This window comes from Schistocerca americana, chromosome 8 (assembly GCF_021461395.2).
Source record: "Schistocerca americana isolate TAMUIC-IGC-003095 chromosome 8, iqSchAmer2.1, whole genome shotgun sequence".
NCBI classification, from domain to species: domain Eukaryota; kingdom Metazoa; phylum Arthropoda; class Insecta; order Orthoptera; family Acrididae; genus Schistocerca; species Schistocerca americana.
In genome coordinates this window covers 119125411-119149833 of record NC_060126.1, presented here as the reverse complement: position 1 = coordinate 119149833, position 24423 = coordinate 119125411, and positions in this window count along the sequence as shown.

Genomic DNA, 24423 nt, shown 5'->3' with positions numbered 1-24423 from the left:
ACAAAGAATACAGTTCGTGGTCTCCTTTATTCAAGGTGACGCGGCAGTGTGGGCCACCGACGTGTCCGAAAAATGTCTAACGATGCAACAGTTTGAAGGTGCCTTCTTGCTTCTGGTTCGATAGCGTCCAAGAAAGACTACGAAAGGAGTTGTACAGTCCAGAAATGTACAATCCTAAGATGGGAACGTTACGCAAATATTTCGAAAAGTATATAAACAAAACCAGGTACTGGGACGAGCCCATGTCCGATCGTGACATAATCAGATTAATAAAAATGAAGTTGCCCAGTGAAATTAAAAGATATTTCATCAATGTGCCGGAATACGATGTAGAACAATTCATGGAAATAGTGGATTCTGTTGATTTATTGATCGAAGATATGAAAACCGAAAACAAGTGGAACCATGCAGGCTGTAATCAACAAAAAGCCGATTACAATAGCAGCCACAGTAACGGTAGTAACAACGGGAATAGGCAAGAGTACCGGCAACAGAATCGAGGCACAAACAATGGCAATGGTTATAACGGCAACGGTTATAATCGTCAAAATCGAAAGAGACATCATGATGGACGCATGAGTAATGGATATAATGGTAACGGCAATCCGCAATGGCGGAACAACCGAAACCAGTGCCGTGGTGGTAACGAACCGACACCACAGTGGCAACAAAACACAGCGCCACAATGGAACGCCGATCCAGGTCCGTCACAGAATATGTCAGGGAGTTACAACCGACGACCGCAAAACCAGAGTGATACACAATATCAAAATACACCATCGGGGAGGCAGGGCGGCCAACCCAACAGTAGCAACAACAACCAGAACCACAATGTGAGGTTAGTGGAAGTGACAGACAACTGTCAACCCACTAATGCTCATCCGTTAAACTAAAGACAGCCACAATACGCTCTCCGTTGTTGGCTGCAGGACGGTGTAGTGAGGGCACATTCACGGATGACAGCCATAAACTTTGTATGCTGAGATACAATGAAGGAACAAAAATAGAAAAGGAACTTGTAAACATACCGCAGAAGTGTAACCGAACCGACAAAAGTGTTGTACAGGCTATATTGCAAGCAGATATGTACGGAGCACCAATACAGATAACAGTCGATACCGGTGCGTCAACCAATGTCATGAGTGCAAATTTTTACAAGTACTTGAGTCAAAATAATAGAATACCAGTATTGCCAGTGAAGAATTGTCGTGTAACAGGTGCAATAGGTGCACAATCTCATATCATAAAGCACCAGGTGCAAGTCGAGTTTACGGTAGGAAATGAAGCAATGAAAAGCTCGTTCCTAGTAGTTAAGGGATTAGGTGTTGCTTGCATTCTGGGGATGGAATTTTTACGCCAGAGGGACGCAAAAATCGACCTCTTGTGCGGGGAAGTAAGCCTTATGAATGAGGATGGACGTGTAATTTTGCCATTGTTGAGGACACGGGAAGTGCACGGTAAATATTGCCGGAACTTTCAGTCGAGATTCGAAGGAATACAGGTAATGAATTTATATTCTGACTTAAGTACAAGACAAGCATATTATAAAGAATTCATTACTGAAGATATAGAGGAAAAAAGGAAACTGATAGCCATAAAAGTTAGGGAGTCAGAACATTTGACTGAAGCATAACAAAACGAATTGACTCAGCTACTTACAGATTATGAGAATGTGTTCTCGGAAAAGCCCGGTGTTATCGAGGGCTACACCTATAACATCGAAGTGGTACCTCACGATACTTTCTGTCACGCAAGCTACACCATTCCGTGGTCAAAGAAGGAGGCAGTTACGAAGGAAATAAGAAAAATGCTTGATTGGGGGATAATTGAACCATCTCTATCCCCGTACAGCAGTCCGCTCGTGGCCGTAGCGAAAGCGGACGGCAGTATACGTCTCGTGCTTGATGCGCGCGATATTAACAAAATAATTGTACCTGTCAGAACGCGACCAGAAAACCTGGATGAACAGATACAGAAGTTTTATGGAGTTAAATATCTTACCTCTGGCGATATGCGTTCGTCGTATTGGCAAATCCCACTAACTGAATCATTAAGAAAGTACACTGCCTTTGTGTTTGCCGGCAGAAGTTACAAATTTAAAGTTTTACCATTTGGATTAAATGTTAGTGCAGGTGTCTTCATTGCAGCGCTCGATAGAGTATTAGGACCAGATTTGTTGTACCGAGTAACGTTGTATGTCGATGACTTATTAATAGCTACTCCCGATTGGGAAAGCCACATGGACACGCTGAGATGCGTACTAAAAAGATTTTCTGAGGTAGGCGTAACAGCAAACCTCGCAAAATCCAAATTTGGCAGGGAGAGAATAAAATTTCTTGGTCATGTAATATCACCTACAGGTATTGTGCCCGATCCGAAGAAAATGGCAGGAATTGAGAACTTCCCTCCTCCTAGAACCAAGAAACAGTTAAAGGCATTTCTGGGTCTAGTGTCATTTTTCAGACGATTCATACCTGACCAGCTTTTAAATGATAATACCCTGTTAAACTTGTTGAGAGAGAATACACCCTGGATATGGGATGAACTGTGCCAGCAGTCATTTGAGCAAATACGACAAGCCCTTCTAAATGCTAATCTACTGTCACATCCTGACATGTCAAAGGAATTTTGCCTTGCTACAGACGCCTCCACTGTCGGACTAGGCGCTTGTTTATTTCAAATCGATGAGGATGGTGGAAACAAGAACGTAAGAATAATCGGTTTCGCAAGCCGAGTGTTGTCAAGTTGTGAACGATCATATACAGTCACCGAACTCGAAACACTAGCAGTAGTATGGGCCATGAAGAAGTTCAGATACTATGTGTACGGAAAAATGTAAAAATTTTCTGTGATCATTAGGCCTTAAGTTTTTTGCTGACATGCAAGTTAATGCACGACGGGTTGACTAGGTGGGTGCTTGCTCTGCAGGAATATCAATTTCAAATAATGTATATAAAAGGTTGTGACAACGTAGTACCTGATGCTTTGTCACGGTTGCCGCAAGGTCTGCCTGAGTTAACAACAATACTAGAACAGGCAACAGAGTACAAAATTTTAGTTATGAAAGACCCTACTTGTCGAAAAAAGTTCCTGCAGACGAGCAAGCAACTGCCTAGTTCACAGGACGAAGATCCCGCTTGGGGAAAAGTCAAACAAGAACTCCTATCTTCGGGTGGAAATCAGATAGGTAGCCATTATTCTGTGCAAAATGGGGTATTATATTACCGGAAGGATGTTAACAAGGACTTGTGGTGTATCTGTGTACCGGAAGTATGTATCAGTGATTTAATCTGGCACGTGCACCTTTCGTGGGGACACGTGGGTATTGAAAAATGTAGAGCACTTCTCGCAAGACAATGTCATTTTAAGAATATGAAAAGAACAATTCAGAATGTTGTAAGGACATGTGTAGTTTGTCAAAGGACGAAACCTACAAATCTGCCCACTGTAAGTGAATTGCATCCTGTTGTTCCTAACAAACCATTACGACTAGTTTCTGTTGACATTCTAGGGCCACTACCCACTGGCAGAGGTGGTGTGAAATATGTATTTGCTGTATATGGTGCCTTTTCCAAATTTCTAAAATTGTATCCTGTAAAAGCTTCAACGGCCACACCCCTCATTCAGAAATTACGAACAGATTATTTTGTTAATGTTGGCAAACAACAGATCATATTATCTGATAATGCCACCTATTTTACTGGTCTCAAATGGAAAACGTTTCTACAAGAGCAAGGTATTAAACACATTTTTGTAGCCCAATTTCACCCGGAGAGCAGTCTTGTAGAGCGTACCTTTAAAGAGTTGAACACCCCCCTGCGGGTCCGGGGATTAGAATAGGCCCGCGGTATTCCTGCCTGTCGTAAGAGACGACTAAAGGGAGTCCATCCCCCTCACGGGGGTAGTTAGCGTCTGCGTCCGGAGACGGACGGTTCCACGACCTATAATCGTGGTCTTTTTGGTTTTTCACTTCTCGTTTCTTCCTTCCTTTTGTTGGTTCCTTTCTTTGCTCTTCTCCACCTCACTGTCTTCCTTACTCTTTCCCTTGACTTCTCCTTGCCTTCTCATTGCCTTTTTCTCCTTGCCTTCTCATTGCCTTTTTCTCCTTGCCTTCTCATTGCCTTTTTCTCCTTGCCTTCTCAGTGCCTTTTTCTCCTTGCCTTCTCAGTGCCTTTTTCTCAGTGCCTTTTTCTCCTTGCCTTCTCAGTGCCTTTTTCTCCTTGCCTTCTCAGTGCCTTTTTCTCCTTGCCTTCTCAGTGCCTTTTTCTCCTTGCCTTCTCAGTGCCTTTTTCTCCTTGCCTTCTCAGGTCTCCGCCTCGGCGTTTGAGACAGTCTGTCCTCTTTCTCCCTCTCTCTCTTCTTTTTCCTCTTCTTCCTTCCTCCCTGTGCGTGCCTGAAGGCCGACCCACGCGTTCGCACGCGTAGCCGGTGACGGGGTAACGCGTAAGTCCCCGCCCTGGGCAGACATGTAAGGCACGCGCGTACCCCGTGGTAAAGGCCAGGCCCGGGGAGGGGTGATTGCCTGAGCTGATACCTTCTGACCATGCCGATTGGTCCCTCCGTCTGTTTCTCGGGAGGTGTGACCTGAGTTGTAAACATTCACCTAAGGCGGGAGTGCCCTCTGAGAGGGTCCCCACAAGGAAGGAGCGCGCCATCGGAGACGCTGGCAATCATGGGGGATTCCTCCGCAATGGATTCTACTCCCTCTCTCTCGACTTCGACCCAAAAACGGAAACGTGACCAGCCAACAGTGACAAAAGTACTACCGCCTGCCCCACAGTTCCTCGTAGTTTCTCGATCTGAGGACGGAAAGGATTTTTCCTCTGTCAACCCTTTCGTTATTCAGAAGGGCGTAGATGCCATAGCCGGATCTGTCAAATCTTGTACCAGGTTGCGTAACGGCACCTTATTACTAGAAACTGAGAGTGCCTTTCAGGCACAAAAACTGCTTTGGGCCACCCTCCTGTACACGTTCCCTGTCCGGGTGGAGGCCCACCGAACTTTGAATTCGTCTCGTGGTGTAGTCTATACTAGCTCCCTCGACGGATTGACTGACGAGGAGCTTCAATCTTTCCTCGCTGAGCAGGGCGTGACGGCTGTCCATAGGGTCATGAAAAAGGTCAACAATGACCTTGTACCGACCCGGACACTTTTCTTGACCTTCGATAGTGTTAAGCTGCCATCGCGCATCAAGGCGGGCTACGAGGTTATTTCTGTTCGCCCCTATGTCCCGACACCTACGCACTGCTACCAGTGTCAGCGTTTCAATCACACTCGACAGTCTTGTTCCAATGCGGCTAAATGTGTCACTTGTGGCAGGGATGCCCATGAGGGTGACTGTCCACCTCCGTCTCCTCGTTGTGTGAACTGTCAGGGTGACCATGCCGCATCCTCCCGCGACTGTCCTGTCTATAAGGAAGAACGCTGTATCCAAGAAATTCGGGTCAAAGAGAAAGTGTCCACCTCGGCTGCTCGCAAGCTATTGGCTAGTAGGAAGCCCACGCTGCTCCCAGCGGGGAAATACAGTACTGTCCTCGCCTCTCCTCGGACTACCCGGGAGGTAGCAACCCAGACATGCGATCTGACCTTCAGCACCACGGTCGTCCGTTCGGCCAGTGCTAAGATCGCGCGGTTGACGTCTCCTCTTCCTCCCATCACCCCAGAGACACCAGCCTCTTCCTCAGCTTCTGCTAAGACGAAGACATCGAAGTCAGATGCACGGGCCTTCAAGAAGGAACCATCCCGTGCAGACTTCCTCCGTACCTCGACCTCCCAGCCTTCAACCGGTACTTCCACTCAACGTCCTTCCAAAAAGGCGCATAGGAAGCACAGTTCTCCTTCTCCGCCACGGCGCATTTCTTCTCCTGCGCCACCCAGCGGTTGCCGCCCCAGGCCGTCATCCGTTTCGCCTGGCCGCACCGCTGGTAGCCGTACATCTGGCCGTTCACCGGCGGAGGAAGCTCCCCCTCCCGGCCATCCTCCCGAGATGGCCGATGACCCTATAGACCCAATGGACGATGACTGTCCGCCTACTGATAGTGGCGGCAGTGCTCGCTCGAAGCCAGGCCCTAAGCCGCCTTCGAGGTGACCACTTCTCTCATCTTCCTTTTCTTACGATGGCACTTATTCACTGGAATATTCGCAGCATTCGCTCCAACCGAGAGGACTTGAAGTTGCTGCTCCGCTTGCACCGTCCGCTCGTCGTAGCCCTCCAGGAAACGAAGCTACGCCCATGCGATCAAATTGCCTTGGCACACTGCACCTCTGTGCGTTTTGACCTACCCCCTGTGGTAGGTATCCCAGCTCATGGAGGGGTTATGTTGCTGGTCCGGGATGATATTTACTACGATCCCATCACGTTGCACACCGGCCTGCAGGCAGTTGCCATCCGCATTACTCTCCCCACTTTTACGTTTTCCTTTTGTACCGTTTACACTCCATCGTCATCTGCCGTTACCAGGGCAGACGTGATGCAACTTATTGCTCAGCTACCTGCACCATTTTTGTTAACTGGAGACTTCAATGCCCAACATCCCCTTTGGGGCTCTCCAGCATCCTGCCCGAGGGGCTCCTTGTTAGCAGACCTTTTCAACCAGCTCGATCTTGTCTGCCTCAATACTGGCGCCCCTACTTTTCTTTCGGACACATCTCACACCTATTCCCATTTAGACCTCTCTACATGCACTCCCCAACTTGCACGCCGGTTTGAGTGGTATGCACTTTCTGATACATATTCGAGCGACCACTTCCCGTGTGTTATCCATCTCCTGCAGCATACCCCCTCTCCGTGTTTCTCTAATTGGGCCATCTCCAAGGCAGACTGGGGGCTCTTCTCTTCCAGGGCGACATTTCAGGATCAAACCTTTACAAGCTGCGATCGTCAGGTCGCACACTTCACGGAAGTCATTCTCGCTGCTGCTGAATATTCCATCCCTCACCCTCCTTCTTCTCCACGTCGCGTACCGGTCCCCTGGTGGACCGCAGCATGTAGAGACGCTTTACGTGCTCGTCGACGTGCTTTACGCACATTTAAACGCCACCCTACAGTGGCGAATTGTATCAATTATAAACGATTACGTGCTCAGTGTCGTCGTATTATCAAAGAAAGCAAGAAAGCCAGCTGGGCTGCTTTCACAAGCACCTTCAACAGTTTTACTCCTTCTTCTGTTGTCTGGGGTAGCCTGCGCCGGCTATCTGGCACTAAGGTCCACTCACCAGTTTCTGGCTTGACGGTCGCGAATGACGTCCTTGTGGCCCCTGAGGCTGTCTCCAATGCCTTCGGCCGCTTTTTCGCAGAGGTTTCGAGCTCCGCTCATTACCACCCTGCCTTCCTCCCCCGCAAACAGGCAGAGGAGGCTAGGCCACCTAACTTCCGCTCCTCGAATTGTGAAAGTTATAATGCCCCATTCACCATGCGGGAACTCGAAAACGCACTTGGCCGATCACGGTCCTCCGCTCCAGGGCCAGATTCTATTCATATTCAGATGCTGAAGAATCTTTCTGCTGCGGGTAAAGGTTTTCTTCTTCGTACATACAATCGCATCTGGATTGAGGGACATGTACCCGCATGCTGGCGCGAGTCTATTGTTGTCCCGATTCCTAAGCCGGGGAAGGACAAGCACTTGCCTTCCAGTTATCGACCTATCTCGCTTACCAGCTGTGTCTGTAAAGTGATGGATCGAATGGTTAACTCTCGATTGGTTTAGCTGCTCGAGTCTCGACGCCTACTTACCAATGTACAATGAGGATTTCGTAGGCGCCGCTCTGCTGTTGACCATCTGGTTACCTTGTCGACCTTCATTACGAAAACTTCTTGCGGAAGCGCCCGACCGCGGCTGTGTTCTTTGATTTGGAGAAGGCTTACGACACCTGTTGGAGGGCGGGCATTCTCCGCACCATGCATACATGGGGCCTTCGCGGTCGCCTCCCTCTTTTTATTCGTTCCTTTTTAATGGATCGACAGTTCAGGGTACGTGTGGGTTCTGTCCTGTCCGACACCTTTCGCCAGGAGAATGGGGTGCCACAGGGCTCAGTTTTGAGCGTCGCTCTCTTCGCCATCGCGATCAATCCAATAATGGATTGCCTCCCAGCTGATGTATCAGGCTCCCTTTTCGTGGACGATTTTACCATCTATTGCAGCGCGCAGTGTACACGTGTCCTGGAGCGCTGTCTTCAGCGTTCTCTTGACCGTATTTACGCCTGGAGTGTCGCGAATGGCTTCCGTTTTTCTGCCGAGAAGACGGTCTGTATTAACTTCTGGCGCTACAAAGAGTTTCTCCCACCGTCCTTACGACTCGGTCCCGTTGCTCTCCCATTCGTGGAGACAAAATTTTTAGGTCTTACATTTGACAGGAAATTTAGCTGGTCTCCACATATGTCATATTTGGCCGCCCGTTGTACCCGTTCTTTAAATGTCCTCCGTGTTCTCAGTGGTATGTCGTGGGGAGCGGATCGAACCGTCCTACTTCGCCTATATCGGTCGATCGTCCGCTCCAAGCTGGATTATGGGAGCTTCGTATACTCCTCTGCATGGCCATCCATCTTACGCCGCCTCAACTCCATACAACATCGGGGTTTACGACTTGCGATCGGAGCATTTTATACCAGTCCCGTAGAGAGTCTTCATGCTGACGCTGGCGAATTGCCACTCACCTACCGGCGCGATATACTGCTTTGTCGGTATGCCTGTCGGCTACTGTCAATGCCCGATCACCCGTCTTATCGTTCCTTTTTTGACGACTCTCTCGACCGTCAATATGGGTTGTATGTCTCTGCCCTGCTACCCCCTGGAGTTCGCTTTCGTCGCCTCCTTCAACGCCTTAATTTTTCACTCCCTGCAACCTTTCGAGTGGGCGAGAGCCGCACGCCACCTTGGCTCCAGGCTCAGGTCCGCGTTCACCTTGACCTCAGCTCGCTCCCAAAAGAGGTCACCCCCGGTTCGGTCTACCACTCCCGTTTTTTGGAACTTCGTTCGAAGTTCATCAACATGACTTTCATTTATACAGATGGCTCTAAGACCAATGACGGGGTCGGGTGTTCCTTTATTGTCGAGGCACAAAGTTTCAAATACCGGCTCCATGGCCATTGTTCGGTCTTCACAGCTGAGCTCCTTGCCCTCTACCAGGCTGTTCTTTACATCTGCTTCCACCGACATTCTGCTTATGTCATCTGCTCAGATTCCCTGAGCGCCATCCAGAGCCTCAGTGATCCGTACCCGGTTCACCCTTTCGTACACCGGATCCAACGCTCTCTTCGGCAGGTGGTGGACGTCGGTTCTCCGGTTAGCTTTATGTGGGTCCCTGGCCATGTCGGTATCCCTGGGAACGAAGCTGCAGATGCCGCGGCCAAGGCTGCGGTCCTCCAGCCTCGGACAGCTTCTTGTTGTGTCCCTTCGTCCGATTTTAGCAGGGTCATTTGTCGGCGCATCTTATCGCTGTGGCATGCCGATTGGGCTGCACTTACCGACAACAAGCTTCGGGCCTTAAAACCTCTTCCCGTGGCTTGGACGTCCTCCTCACGCCCTTCTCGGCGGGAGGAGGTCGTTTTAGCTCGGTTAAGAATTGGACACTGCCGGTTCAGCCATCGCCATCTGCTGACGGCTGCGCCGGCGCCGTTCTGCCCATGTATGCACTTGCTGACGGTTAGACACATTTTAATGTCCTGTCCAGATCTTAACACACTGCGCCTCGATCTTAACCTGCCAAATACTTTCGATGCCATTTTAGCGGATGACCCACGAGCAGCTGCTCGTGTTCTTCGTTTTATCAATTTGACAAACCTCGCTAAGGACATTTGATGATGCTGTTTTTTAATCCTATGCCTGTCAGTCTGTCTTTTATCGTGTTTTCCCTTTTAGTTGTTGTGGTCAACTTGTGCCTCGCGGTGCATTCTTAGAGTAGTCAGGGCGCTAATGACCATGAGAACTTACATTCCGAATCGCCACACCAAGTGGGCAGAATACGTTTCGACTTTTGAGGAACTCCACAATAGATTTCCACATTCAGCCACCGGTTATACTCCACTAAAAGTCATGTTTGGAAAGAACGAAACCGACAGCTGGCTATCACCATTACCAACTGTACTACGACAAGTTGTACCTCACGAACAAATTATAGCTGAGACTCTAAATAACTTAACAAGGTGCGCGGAGCGCCGAAAGGAGAAGCATGACAAGAAAATACAGAAGGTAACAGTGTATCAACCAGGTGACTTGGTGCTAATAAGGACTCATCCCAAGTCATCTCTGTTAGCGAAAAAGAATAAAAAATGGCAACCGGTGTATGCCGGGCCCTACCAAATCATAGACATACCACATGGATGTAGCTATTTGTTGGGTGACGTAGAATCGGAAGAGATTAAAGGACTCTATCCATATAAAGAGTTAAAGATGTTCGCTCAGAAAAGCATGTTTTACATATGTGAATAATAGGTTAAGTTTATGGTGTATTTTTTTTGTGAGTAAATGTTCAGATTTTAGTGTAACATTTAAAGACAATGAGGCACACAAGATTAGTGTGATTCAATTTTCTAGATGTTAAGGAATAATAGTATTTTTAAACAATTGCATTTTGAAGAAAAAAAATGAACGTAGATTTAAGAATATTTTTCAGATTTCATGTGTAACAATGCTTTGAAAAATATTAAAAAACAATTCAATAACATGTAATGATGACAGAATTTTTCATTAGAGTGTCATGAATATTTTTGAACTGTAGTAGTAATGAAACTTATGAAAATTTAATATTATAATGTATATGTTGTTCCATGTATTTATGTCTATACCGATCTTGAAATATGCTCAAGCATAATTTACTTAACAATATGAGTGCAGGGTGTACATCACCCAAGGTACCTCATATGTTGTGGACAAGGTACAAAGCAAATCAGTAAACGAGACTACCGCTAAGCACTGTCAAAATATATTGCCATCTGCTAAGGCAAAGATTTGCACGAATTTGTAGTGTAAACAAAAGTCACAAATCTAACATTAATCTAGGAACTTGCACGCTAGGCCTAGGTTATAAAATGTCTACAATAATGCGAGAGGCAACGTTTTATAAAGTCGAGCCTGGCTCTGGAGGGCAAGTACGCAATGAGCGGGCAGACATGACATGGGGACTTACCTCAGATGAGACGGAAATACAATTGTATAGTCAAAAAATCTGAAGGCAAGTACGACTCTAAGTGGAAAATGAAAAGAGATAATTAGTGCGAGAGACTGGCAAAATCCAGTACGAGCCAAAATCCAGTTCAGACTGAATGAAATACATTAGTGTTTGTGAACTAATCGAAACAGTTACTTCAAGCAGTGTGAAAAACTGTGAAGGTGAAACTGTGATACGGACAGTGAAGTGCTAGTATTGAACGTTCAACAGCGGTAAGGACGCCAAACGCGAATATTACGCACGAAAAACTGTGAAATTGTTTATAAATGTAAACTGTTAACGTGAAGTGAACCCACAATCAATATTTTTTGGGACAGACTATAATTTTAGTGAGTACAACAATGCGAGATTGGAATGCGATGCGTGGACTGTTGCAAAACAGCGACCGCAGAAACGGCGAATGTTTGTGCTAAGCTCGTATTGGGACACTCACCAGTGCCTACGAGTGCGGCGAAAACATAAATAATTGTATCAAGACTAAAACTGACGTGTAATGGAAACAGTGGCGCATCAAAACTTCATTCACGGGAGAAGATCCATGTCATATATTCTGCAAGACAGTGCTAGCTTGACACTCGGAAACTGGCGCACTAATAAATGCTCCTTTCCCACTAGCGTAACCATCTGCAGCGGGAAACAAATATTACGTTGGTTGTGTGTATGTTTCATGTACTACGTCGGAGATGCGTAGCAGAGCTAACTCCTGCCAACAAGAGCGGTGGTGGGGGGGGGGGGGGGGGCGAATATCATCCCACTCCGCCACGCTCGGGCGAGACAGAAGTGCATCGCCAACCGTGCAGCCGATCAGCTGATTCTGACGTTCCGCGACGTCGAGATACACGCTGGCGTCGGGCGGGCGTTGACCTCTCCGCAGCCGCCGCGAACGCCGAGCACCGAACACACCAACCGACGCCGTCGCGAGCTAAACGTCGCGGGGTAGATCATCAATGACACCGCAATCAATTGTTATAATGACCTCATTTTTTGCATAGTGCAACAAAAATATTTGTATGCACATCCTGTACTCCAATGACATTCCAGAAACAATTAAGTGAAAGTGACCAAAGCAGTTAGTCTGTCGCTCCGCCGAGGTTTTCCCCAGGTTTCCCTACGGCCGCGCCAAATGAGGAGCGAACAGTTGACACCCCTGGGACTTCAAGTTTATGGACTAACTCGTGATTGTATACCTTTGAACACTGCAAAAGTTGCAACCCTAAGAACAAGCAGCCAAAATAAAACTAGTTGTATTCTATGTCCTTTTGTACATGACTGCATACGTAACCAATTGTATATTATATTGTTATGTAGATAACTTCATCTGTATTACACTTTGTGCGCAACACACCTCAGTAATTTAACGATTTAAATATACGATGTGACATATATAGACTGTGAAAGAAAAATCTGCGTGTGGACACTGTGGACATGAAAGTGGAAATATTTATGTCAAAAACACGAACATTTTTATGACATAAACATTTCGGGGCATATAGCGTCCCCAGTGCCAAATTTTTATCATGTAGCCGTAAAATAATAATTTCTCTGTGTAGGTTTAGATTGCAAAGAAATAATTTGACAGAATGATCTAAAGAGGCGACAAGATACGCTCTTTTGTTAATTTTTTAGTCGTCTGGACTTCCTCTTTTGTCTTGAATGTGGATAGAGGGACATCTTGAGAGTGCTGACAAATGTAAGCATATTTGTATGAGTTAAGCATATAACATACTGATTTAATATTATTGTGCACTTTTAATTTGTAGCAGGTGATCCCGATTTCATGTCCGCCTTCCTTGAATAACCTCCATTCGAGTAATTTACAGTTCAACAATCGCAGCGGCCGATGCAGCCAACGACGCCATTACGTGGCGATATTAACTGATGAAAAATTAGCGGAAGCGGAAAACTCGCCCGCTATTAGCATAATATTAATTTTTCTCCACAGCCGCCCGACGTTGCAGAAAATACTTAGCTTTAAGATTCTTATTTTCAGTACCATAGCAGAGACCCAGAGCCAGGACTCTGACTACAATACAATGGTTAACGGAGGTAAGAAAAATATTCTCGCGCGTGTGGGGGCCGCAATTGTAATTAATAACTAAAGATCTTTTGCTTTAAAGTGAACTGACTAGCCGAGGAAATTAATATGAAAAGTTTATTACATTGTTCAACTTTTTATTTTTATTAAGGCCCACCACGTAAATAGACAACAATCAAAAAATAATAACAGTAATTAAATATATATTAAATTACGACGCCGACGGACGCGAGACCACCTTACATCTAGGACCTGTCAACCTTCCGTTTTCGGACGTCGCTAAATTCTTGGGTCTTATGTTTGACAGAAAACTGTGCTGGTCCTCCCATTTTTCCTACCTTTCGGCTCGCTGTCTGCGATCCCTCAACACCCTCCGTGTCCTGAATGGTACCTCCTGGGGAGCGGACCGAGTGGTCCGCCTCTATCGCGCCTTAGTGCGCTCGAATTTGGACTATGGAAGCATAGTCTACTCCTCTGCTCGGCCATCTATTCTTCGGCTTCTCGACTCTATCCACCACCGTGGATTACGTTTAGTGTCTGGAGCTTTTGACACCAGCCCTGTGGAAAGCCTTTTTGCTGAGACTGCTGAACCTCCGCTGTCCAATCGGCGAGCAGTCCTTCTGAGTCGTTATGCTAACCATCTGTCTTCCATGCCTGCTAATCCAGCCGATGACATTTTTTTCGATGCCTCCTTTGATGTAGGGTACGCAGGCTGCCCCTCCCCCCCACTACCACCGGGAGTCCGCTTCCGTCAACTGCTGCGTTCTCTTTCCTTCCGCTTTCCTAAAACCTTCTTGACAACGTGGGGTACAGCACCGCCTTGGCTCCGTCCCCGGATCTGCCTGCTCCGTGACCTTTGTTTATTTCCCAAGGATGGTACCCCTTCACTTGTTTATCGTCGGGCATTTGCTGCTCTATGTGCACAAATGAAGGAAGCCACATTTATTTACACCGATGGCTCGAAAACATCGTTAGGTGTAGGGAGTGCCTATATTGTTGGCGACACCCCAAATCACTTTCGGCTTCCCGACCAGTGTTCGGTTTATACTGTGGAGCTTTACGCTGTTCTTCAGGCTGTCCACTACATCCGCCGCCATCAGCGGATACAGTACGTTATCTGCTCAGATTCTCTCAGCTCTCTCTTCAGTCTCCAAGCTCTTTACCCTGTGCACCCTCTGGTCCACCGGATTTAGGACTGTCTGCGATTGCTCTACCTGGGGGGCGTCTCGGTGGCGTTCCTCTGGCTCCCGGGACACGTTGGTATCTGTGGAAATGAGGCGGCCGATATAGCAGCCAAGGATACGGTCTCTCTTCTTCGGCCAGCTATTCAATCGATTCCCGTCGCCGATCTACGGAGCGTTTTATGTCGTCGTGTTGTTCTTTTATGGCACGCACATTGGTCGACACTTCCCCATAATAAATTGCGGGACGTGAAAGCTCTTCCTTGTGCTTGGACCTCTTCCTCCCGAACGCGTCGTCGGGAGGAGGTAATTTTAACTAGACTCCGGATAGGGCACATGTCTTTTTAGCCATAGACATCTTTTAAGCGGCGATCCTTCCCCACTCTGTCCCCACTGCTCTCAGCTGTGGACGGTAAGACACCTTTTAATTGAGTGCCCCTATTTTAATCCGTTACGCCCCCGTCTACAGCTGTCGCCTGATATATCGTCGATTTTAGCAGATGACACGCGCTCAGCCGATCGCGTTCTCGAGTTTATTAGTGCCAGTGAAATGACGTCAGTCATTTGAAGCTTTTTTTGGGGGCAACCGACCCCTTTCTGTAGAGGATTTTTAAGCCTTCCTTCTGCTTTTAGTTTCTCCAATTTTATGACTTTCGTTCCCATTGCTGCTGGTTTCCATTTTCGGTTTTTTACTGTTTGTTAAGTCCCGGACCGGGCGCTAATGACCATAGCAGTTTTGCGCCCTAAAACCAAAACAAAACAAAACAAAAAAAAAAATGCTGAATAAGGTAGCTTTCCACAAGATTATATACTGTCGCCTACAGAATTATATCACTGATTACCAACCAAGCGTGAGATACAAGACATTTATTTGTTTAGTCGAATTTATAAATGGAAATATACAGCAATAAATACAAAAATTACATATATGAAATTTTACCTCTCTATCGTAATTGATATAAGTACAGGAACAAAATGACAGGCGTGCTGCAATCGTTATTGTGTGCAGACTGTTCCCTGCGGGCAGGAGTATGTCCTCGCTGTAGCAGATAGAGCTGTGTTTGGTTTCTGTGACAGTGGTTTGCCGGTATTGATAGTTGCACTGCAGCGAGTCTCACCACGGATACCACAGAGGACGGAACACTGAGGAGGCAGCAAATGCCTGGTGGCTTGGATATCAATCTTCGTGCTTCACTTTTCCTCGACGGTAGTAGCGAAGACTAACTGCAACAATATGGTCTCCTGTGCTCACATAAACTGCTTAAGCGATCATTTGCGTGGATTGTATGTTACTGTCAAGGATCCTGGTTATAAGCTTCGGCGATACTGTCTTCAAAATCTCTCTGTATCATCTAGTATTAACGAAATATTCTTTTGACGAAACAGTACATTGGTCTTACAAATATGCGTAAAATTACGTGAAAATGAAGTTCTCTGAAAATGTATGAATAAAATAAAATTGTCTGCACAGTAACCGGTGACAGAACCATGTGAATAAAAGAAGCACGTTTAGTATCTATAAAATACGTGTCGATTACATCGGTAAAATAGTAAATAATTGTTATACAAAATAGGTGGTCAAAGTGTGTAGTATGCATCAAAATTACTAAAATGACCAACAGTAAAAAGACTGGCGTGGCCGTCTATGTGTATAATTATGGAACGATAATATGTACAGTCATAATCTTCTTAGCTAGTGTTGTTGCCAATGAAAATTACCACTAAATCTATCTCTTGATTTCTTTGATAAAAGTATAACGAAAAGGCTGCCGCTATCCTAAAGTAAATCGTCTTACTGTAATATCAAGCTGTTCCTTCAACAACGATAGTAGTTTATTTTTAAAATGTGCAAAAATTCCCTTTTGCATAAATTTCCGTTTTCTCAAGGGTATTGAGGAGTAACCCCTTAAGTGCTTTACGGGGGATTCTCAGACTATTACTAATGGAGCATTCTGAATGTTTACTGTGCGACAAATGCAGGCCGATCAGTGATTTGCTGCGACAGGTACCTACTGTATGTTCTTTAAACCGCAATATAAAATATCTTCCTGTCTGGCCAATGGACTGCTTTTCACAGCTTTGGCATAATATTTTATATAACCCTGAATTTTGCCGAGATTAATTTATAAAACCAATGTAGTGCTTCATGATAAGAGTAGTTTGTTAATACTAGGTGATACATAGAAGCGTTGAAGACAGTATCGTAAAAGTGTATAACCAGGATCCTTGACAGTAATACACAGGGCGAACGGCGGCCAAGCTGGTCCCTCCGATAGTCGCGAGCAGCACAGGTGCTCCGGGCTTTCATTGCCCTGTCAGTAACCGTGGTCATACAACGTCTGCGCACAACGCTATAGAGTGAGGCGCCTCGTAGTCGAGCACACACCTTGTCCTGAGATTCTTGGCACTTGTGCGGGCTGCAGATTACATCTTGCAGAGGTCGCAGGTGGGCAATCGCATGCAGATTAATCCCGGTTAGGAATTTGATGGTATCGTGACAGGCGCCGGCCCGGCGAGCAAAGGGGACGCGTCTGGAAATTTTAGGTGGCGGTTGGGACTGTAGATACGATCTTGAAGAGGAGCACTATCTTGTGCATTTTTCATGCTCCTGAATTCCGCGATCGCCATCCTTGCGCTGATGCTTGGAGGAAGCTGAACAGTACACTCGATCGGAATGCGGAGCTGAATAGCCCACTCTGCCCGGACGTGAAACAGTAAAAGTCTCTCAGAAATGACACGAATCAGATCGGAACTCTTCGTTAGGACCGAGCTGTAGCAGTTCTCTGCAGTTGGGCAGGGGCTGAGGCGAGAAATAAGACCTCTGTGCGCGACAACGGGCGCAGTGCAGATGCCGTTGCAGTTGCTGAAGCCGTAGATTGTTCTTACACCTGTTATACAAGATCTGGCTGCAAAATGAAGCGATATAGAGATATAGGGGTAAGCGATTTCAGTTAAAGTACGGAGTATCTAGTTTCACATCATTCTCTAGCAGTCAGTGGCTTAAATACTGGGTGATGAAAAACTCGGTATAAATTTGAAAACTGAATAATTCACGGAATAATTAGCATAACAAAGTAAGACAAAGATGATGTTCTTTACAGGAAACGCTCAATATGTCCATCATCATTCCTCTACAACAGCTGTAGTCGAGGAATAATGTTGTGAACAGCACTGTAAAGTATGCCCGGAGTTATGGTGTGGCATTGGCGTCGGATGTTGTCTTTCAGATACACGATCACGATACACTTGCGACTTCAGGTAAACTCTAAGCCAATAATCGCACGGACTGAGGTCTGGGGACCTGCGAGGCCAAGCATGACGAAAGTGACGGCTGAGCGCACGATCGTCACCAAACGACGCACGCAAGAGATCTATCACGCGTCTAGCAATATGGGGTGGTTTTTTCGGTTCTAATAAAACCCTATGTTATTCAAAGCATGTGTGTCAATTTTTACCTCTGTATCTACATTATTCCGTGGTTTATTAAGTTTTCAAATTTGACTTTTTGAACACCTGGTATACTCTATGGCAAAAAAAAAAGACGCAAAACAGAGAAATTATCTGAATGATATGGAAATTGGTGAATGTGATATATATGTAGAGACAAAAATGGATTACAGTTTCATAAAAATTACATGATTTATTAAAGAGAGGAGCTTCGCAAATTGGTAAGTCAATAACGCACTGGTCCACTTGTCACTTATACAATCATTTTTATGCTGGCATTGCTTGAGTGTTGTTGGATGCCCTCCTGAGGTATATCGTGCCAGATTCTATCCAGCTGGCGCGTTAGATCGTCAAAAACCCGATCTAGTTTGAGGGCCGTGCCATAATGTTCGAAACGTTGTCGACAGGGAAGAGATAGGCGGCCTTGCTGGCCGAGATAGCGATTGGAAAGCTCGGAGACGAACATTAGCTCTCTCTGTGTGTGTGTGTGTGTGTGTGTGTGTGTGTGTGTGTGTGTGTGTGTGTGTGTGTGTGTGGGTGGACATTTTGCTGAAATGTAAGCCAAGAGTGACTTGCCACGCAGGGCAATAAAACGGGGCGTAAAATATCGCTGACCTTCCGCTGCGCTGTAAGGCTGCCGCGGATGACAACCAAAGAGATCCCACCAGTGTCTGCGGCGTCTCCTGATACGTCTTTGGCTTGGAATCTCTCTCACTGGGGCAGAATTGCCTTCAGTAATGAGATTCTCTTACGTCTGAGACCCAATGACCAACGAATACGTGTCTGGAGTTTCCCCGACCAGCAGTGGGATACCAATCTGCTTTATTGAGTTCATCAGTTCGTGACGCTCTTCCTCTTGAATGAATCATCCAAATTTTCTGAAACTTTTTCGTCTCTACATGTAAATCACATAGATTTCCGACCCATTCTTCATCGTGCGTCGTTCTTTTGTCTTAGAGTGCATGAGTCCGTTATTTGGGTTCCTGCATGTATTTTCATAACCCCACACGAACGACGCAGTGATCATGTCTGATGCAAATCCAGGTACTTAAGATACTTCAACGACTTTGTGAGCTATTTAGCGGACTACTTTTTCTCGTCCTCACGGGATTTGCCACTCAGTCTTTGGCAACTAGTTAATTATACCTCATAAAGTAACCTTCCATTAATTACACGGAATTCATGCTACGATTTGTACTCACCTACAGTTTGAGAGAGTTATTTATCACATTCATCATGGGCTGCCTCTGCTGTGGAATATTGTGTAATAAACGATGATATAAGTCACCGATATATGATTTCAGTATTTAGAAATGAACATCTTGATCCGTCGTATCACCATACCCACGAATCACTTGCCAGAGCCACTCTTCCCCATCCGTTTTCATCGCACACAGTTTATTAAATACATCTGAATTACGCCGAAGCGATCTGTATATCTAACAGGTTCATTCGTTTCAGATTATTTGTGTCTATCCGTAGCCCATTGCCGTCTTGCAATTGTAACTCCTCTACAACTGCGCCTGCCTTCTGAATGCAAGCAACAATCCGTGTTACCCCGCACCATTGGTCGGAGGCTACCAGCCCGACCAGGGAATTAGTTCTGTCACTGGTAATCCATCGACGACAGTGCCACAGTATCTGGATATGAAGTATATAACTGGAACCAACAGCTGCATTGTAATCCTAAATCGTGTATTCAAAACATGCTATCAGTTTCCACGCCCAAAAGCATCACCTTCAGGCCCCAACCGTAATCTGCCATCAACGTACGAACCACAAAGAGCAATTTACTAAGCATGTTACCGCAGCATGTGCAGTCAGTCGCAGTGGGCCCAAAATAAAGTTGTTACCGCACCCCCCTCCCCCACCCATCTCGCACTCTCGCACTCTCTCTCTCTCTCTCTCTCTCTCTCTCTCTCTCTCTCTCTCTCACACACACGCACACACACACACACACACACACACACACACACACACACACACACACACACACACACACACACACACACACACATATATATATATATATATATATATATATATATATATATATAAAAAATTAGTAAAACTATCCATACATAGTGAGGGTAGACGCATGTTACAAAATAGCTTCCCCTGCATTACTCCTCTCCATTGCGTTACTTACTTGTCCTGTACACTGCAAACACATTTAAAATGAAACAGTTTCAGATATGTGCATTAAAATTAGTTAGTAAATCCCTTGATCGCTGCGCACCTTCTTATGAACCGGCAGAAATTGGACGACCTCAGGCTGTTAATGCTTTGTGTATAACCACCACCAATAATAATAATAATAATAACAATAACAATAACAGCAACAATAAGAACAATAATAATAATAATAATAATAATAATAATAATAAAAATCCCGTGGAGGCCCGGGAAAAGAATAGGCCTCCGGTATGTTCTGCCAGTCGTAAAAGGCGACGAAAAGAACAAACCACTAATAGGGCTAACCCCCCCTTTTAGTGCGATTACTTGGTTCAGGACAGAACTAAAGAAGCCTCGGACAAGCGCCGTCATGGTCGGGGACGACGCTTGAACCCTATGCCCGCCCACAATGGTAACGATACTGCTAGCCAACTGGAAAATGATTTAAATCCAAATAGAGGTGTTTTGCCGGATATGCTTCCTGCAACCACCCTAGAAGGAAAACAAAGACAGAGGATGAGATGGTCAGATGAAGTTAATCGACAACTCATGTTCTGTTATTACCAAGCAACAAACCTAGGAACCAACAAAACTGGATACAGATCACAAGTATACACAACATTTATTACCAGATACCCGGAATTAAAATTTTTAACAGAACGACGACTAGCTGATCAGATCAGTGTAATAATAAAAAATAACAGGATACCCCAGTCAGAATTAGAAAACATCAAACAAGTACAACAAATACTGGAACAAAATAATGTGCAATCAGAAGAAGAAGAAAATACAGTAATGGACTCAAACATCCCAGAGCAAACAAACAAAGACCAACATGCACCAATTAAACAATCAGAGGAAAACGAAATCTTAAGACAGCCACCAGAACAAGCACAAATAGAGCACGAAGAGACACAAGTGTTAGATATAGAAGAGAAATTTCAGCTGACATATATAGAATACAAAGACACAAATACAGACATCAGACCATTCTTGCATAGACCGCCAAATAACCCGCAAGTCGAAACAACAATAAAAACTATCAACACAATCATACTCAACAAAATAAATGATAACACAACTATGGAAGAGTTACAACTACTGGTTTATATAGGAGCACTCACTACACTAAATATACACACTAGGCAGAGATCAGAACAAACCAACACACAGAAGAAACCCACAAAACCAGCATGGCAACACAGGCTACAGATCAGTATAGAAAAACTGAGAAAAGACATCGGACAACTAACACAATTAATAAGAAGTGAAATATCAGACAAAAAACGAAAAAGGTTAGGTAAAATCTCACAACAAGAAGCAATAGAGCAATTAGATGAAAAGAAGCAGAAATTACAAGCATTGGCCAAACGACTTAGAAGATACAAAAAAAGTGAAAATAGAAGGAAACAAAACCAAACATTCAACACAAACCAAAAGAAATTTTACCAGACAATAGATAACACACACATTAAAATAGACAATCCACCAAACATAAGACATGGAACACTTCTGGAGCAACATATGGTCAAACCATGTACAACATAACAGACATGCATGGTGGATATAAACAGAAACACTCATACAAGATGATGCCACAAATGCCTGAAATGATAATTTTGCAACATGAAGTCACCCGAGCAATTAATTCCACACATAATTGGAAAGCCCCTGGAAATGATAAAATAGCAAATTTCTGGCTAAGGAAGTTCACCTCCACACATTCACATCTAACTAAATTATTTAACAATTACATTGCAGATCCATACAGTCCCTGATACACTTACACAAGGAATAACTTACCTGAAACCGAAAGATCAAGCAGACACTGCAAACCCAGCAAAATATCGCCCCATAACATGCCTACCAACAATCTACAAAGTATTAACTTCAGTAATTACACAGAAATTAATGACACATACAACACAGAACGAAATTATAAATGAAGAACAAAAAGGCTGCTGCAAAGGAGCACGAGGATGTAAAGAGCAACTGATAATAGATACAGAGGTGACATATCAAGCTAAAACTAAACAAAGGTCGCTGCACTACGCATACTTTGATTACCAAAAAGCTTTTGATAGTGTACCCCACTCATGGTTACTACAAATATTGGAAATATACAAAGTAGATCCTAAATTAATGCAGTTCCTAAACATAGTAATGAAAAAAATTGGAAAACCACACTTAATATCCAAACAAATTCGGATTATATCACATCACAGCCAATACAGATTAAGCGTGGAATATACCAAGGAGACTCATTAAGTCCATTCTGGGTCTGCCTTGCTCTGAACCCACTATCCAACATGCTAAATAATACAAATTATGGATATAACATTGCTGGAACATACCCACACAAAATCACACATTTGCTATACATGGATGATCTAAAACTACTGGCAGCAACCAATCAACAACTCAACCAATTACTAAACATAATAGAAGTATTCAGCAATGATATATATATGGATTTTGGAACAGACAAATGTAAGAAAAATAACATAGTCAAGGGAAAACACACTAAACAAGAAGATTACATATTGGATAACCACAGCAACTGCATAGAAGCGATGGAAAAAACAGATGCCTATAAATATCTAGGATACAGACAAAAATAGGAATAAATACAAATATTAAAGAATTAAAACAAAAATATAGACAAAGACTAACATAATACTGAAAACAGAATTGACAGCAAGAAACAAGACAAAAGCTATACATACCTATGCTATACCAATATTGACCTACTCATTTGGAGTAGTGAAATGGAGTAACACAGACTTAGAAGCACTCAATACACTTACACGATCACAATGCCACAAATATAGAATACAACACATACATTCAGCAACAGAAAGATTCACATTAAGCAGAAAGGAAGGAGGAAGGGGATTTATCGACATAAAATACCTACATTACGGACAGGTAGACAATTTCAGAAAATTCTTTATGGAACGAGCAGAAACTAGCAAAATACACAAAGCAATCACTCATGTAAATACATCGGTTACTCCACTGCAATTTCATAACCACTTCTGTAACCCTATAGATCACATATCAACAGATACAAAGAAAGTAAATTGGAAAAAGAAAACACTACATGGCAAGCACCCGTATCATCTAGCACAGCCACACATCAATCAAGACGCATCCAACGCATGGCTAAGAAATGGCAATATAAACAGTGGGACGGAAGGATTAATGATTGCAATACAGGATCAAACAATAAAAACCAGATATTACAGCAAGCATATTATTAAAGATCCCAATACCACAACAGATAAATGCAGACTTTGCAAACAACAAATAGAAACAGCAGACCACATCACAAGTGGATGTACAATACTAGCGAATACAGAATACCCCAGAAGATATGACAATGTAGCGAAAACAATACATCAACAGCTTTCCATACAAAATAAACTAATAAAACTACACGTTCCCACATACAAGTATGCACCACAAAATGTACTAGAGGATGATGAATACAAATTATACTGGAACAGGTTGGTTGGTTGGTTGGTTGGTTGGTTGGTTGGTTGGTTGGTTGGTTGGTTGGTTTGTTGGTTTTTTGGGGGAAAGAGACCAGACAGCGAGGTCATCGGTCTCATCGGATTAGGGAAGGATGGGGAAGGGAGTCGGCCGTGCCCTTTGAAAGGAACCATCCCGGCATTTGCCTGGAGCGATTTAGGGAAATCACGGAAAACCTAAATCAGGATGCCCGGACGCGGGATTGAACCGTCGTCCTCCCGAATGCCAGTCCAGTGCACTGGAACAGAACCATTATAACAGATAAAACACGACATAACAAACCTGACATCATACTCACCGACAAAAAGAAGAAATGAACACAACTAATCGAAATATCCATACCCAATACAATAAATACACAAAAGAAAACAGGAGAAAACATTGAAAAATACATCCAACTGGCTGAGGAAGTCAAGGACATGTGGCATCAGGATAAAGTTGACATTATACCAATTATACTGTCAACTACAGGAGTCATACCACACAGTATCCACCAGTACATCAACGCAATACAGCTACATCCAAACATATATATATACAATTACAGAAATCTGTAATTATTGATACATGTTCAATTACCTGAAAGTTCCTAAATGCAATGTAACATATACCGCACTGTTAAAAGGAAGTCACGCTTGATCAAGGTCCGCGTCACTTTCCGTTTTTAACCGGACATAACGTCTGGGAAAGGAAAGAAATAACAATAATAATAATGTGCACAGCACTATAGTAGCCCTTACGTAATTGTTGCTGTGACGTGCTGTCAGTTATTTCATTTCTGCGTCTCGAAGCGAGTAATGAAATAATTTCTGGACTACTGCAGTTACTATCTATAACTCGGAGAAGACTTTTTCTTGAGATATTTAGCATTTGTTACGTGTATATC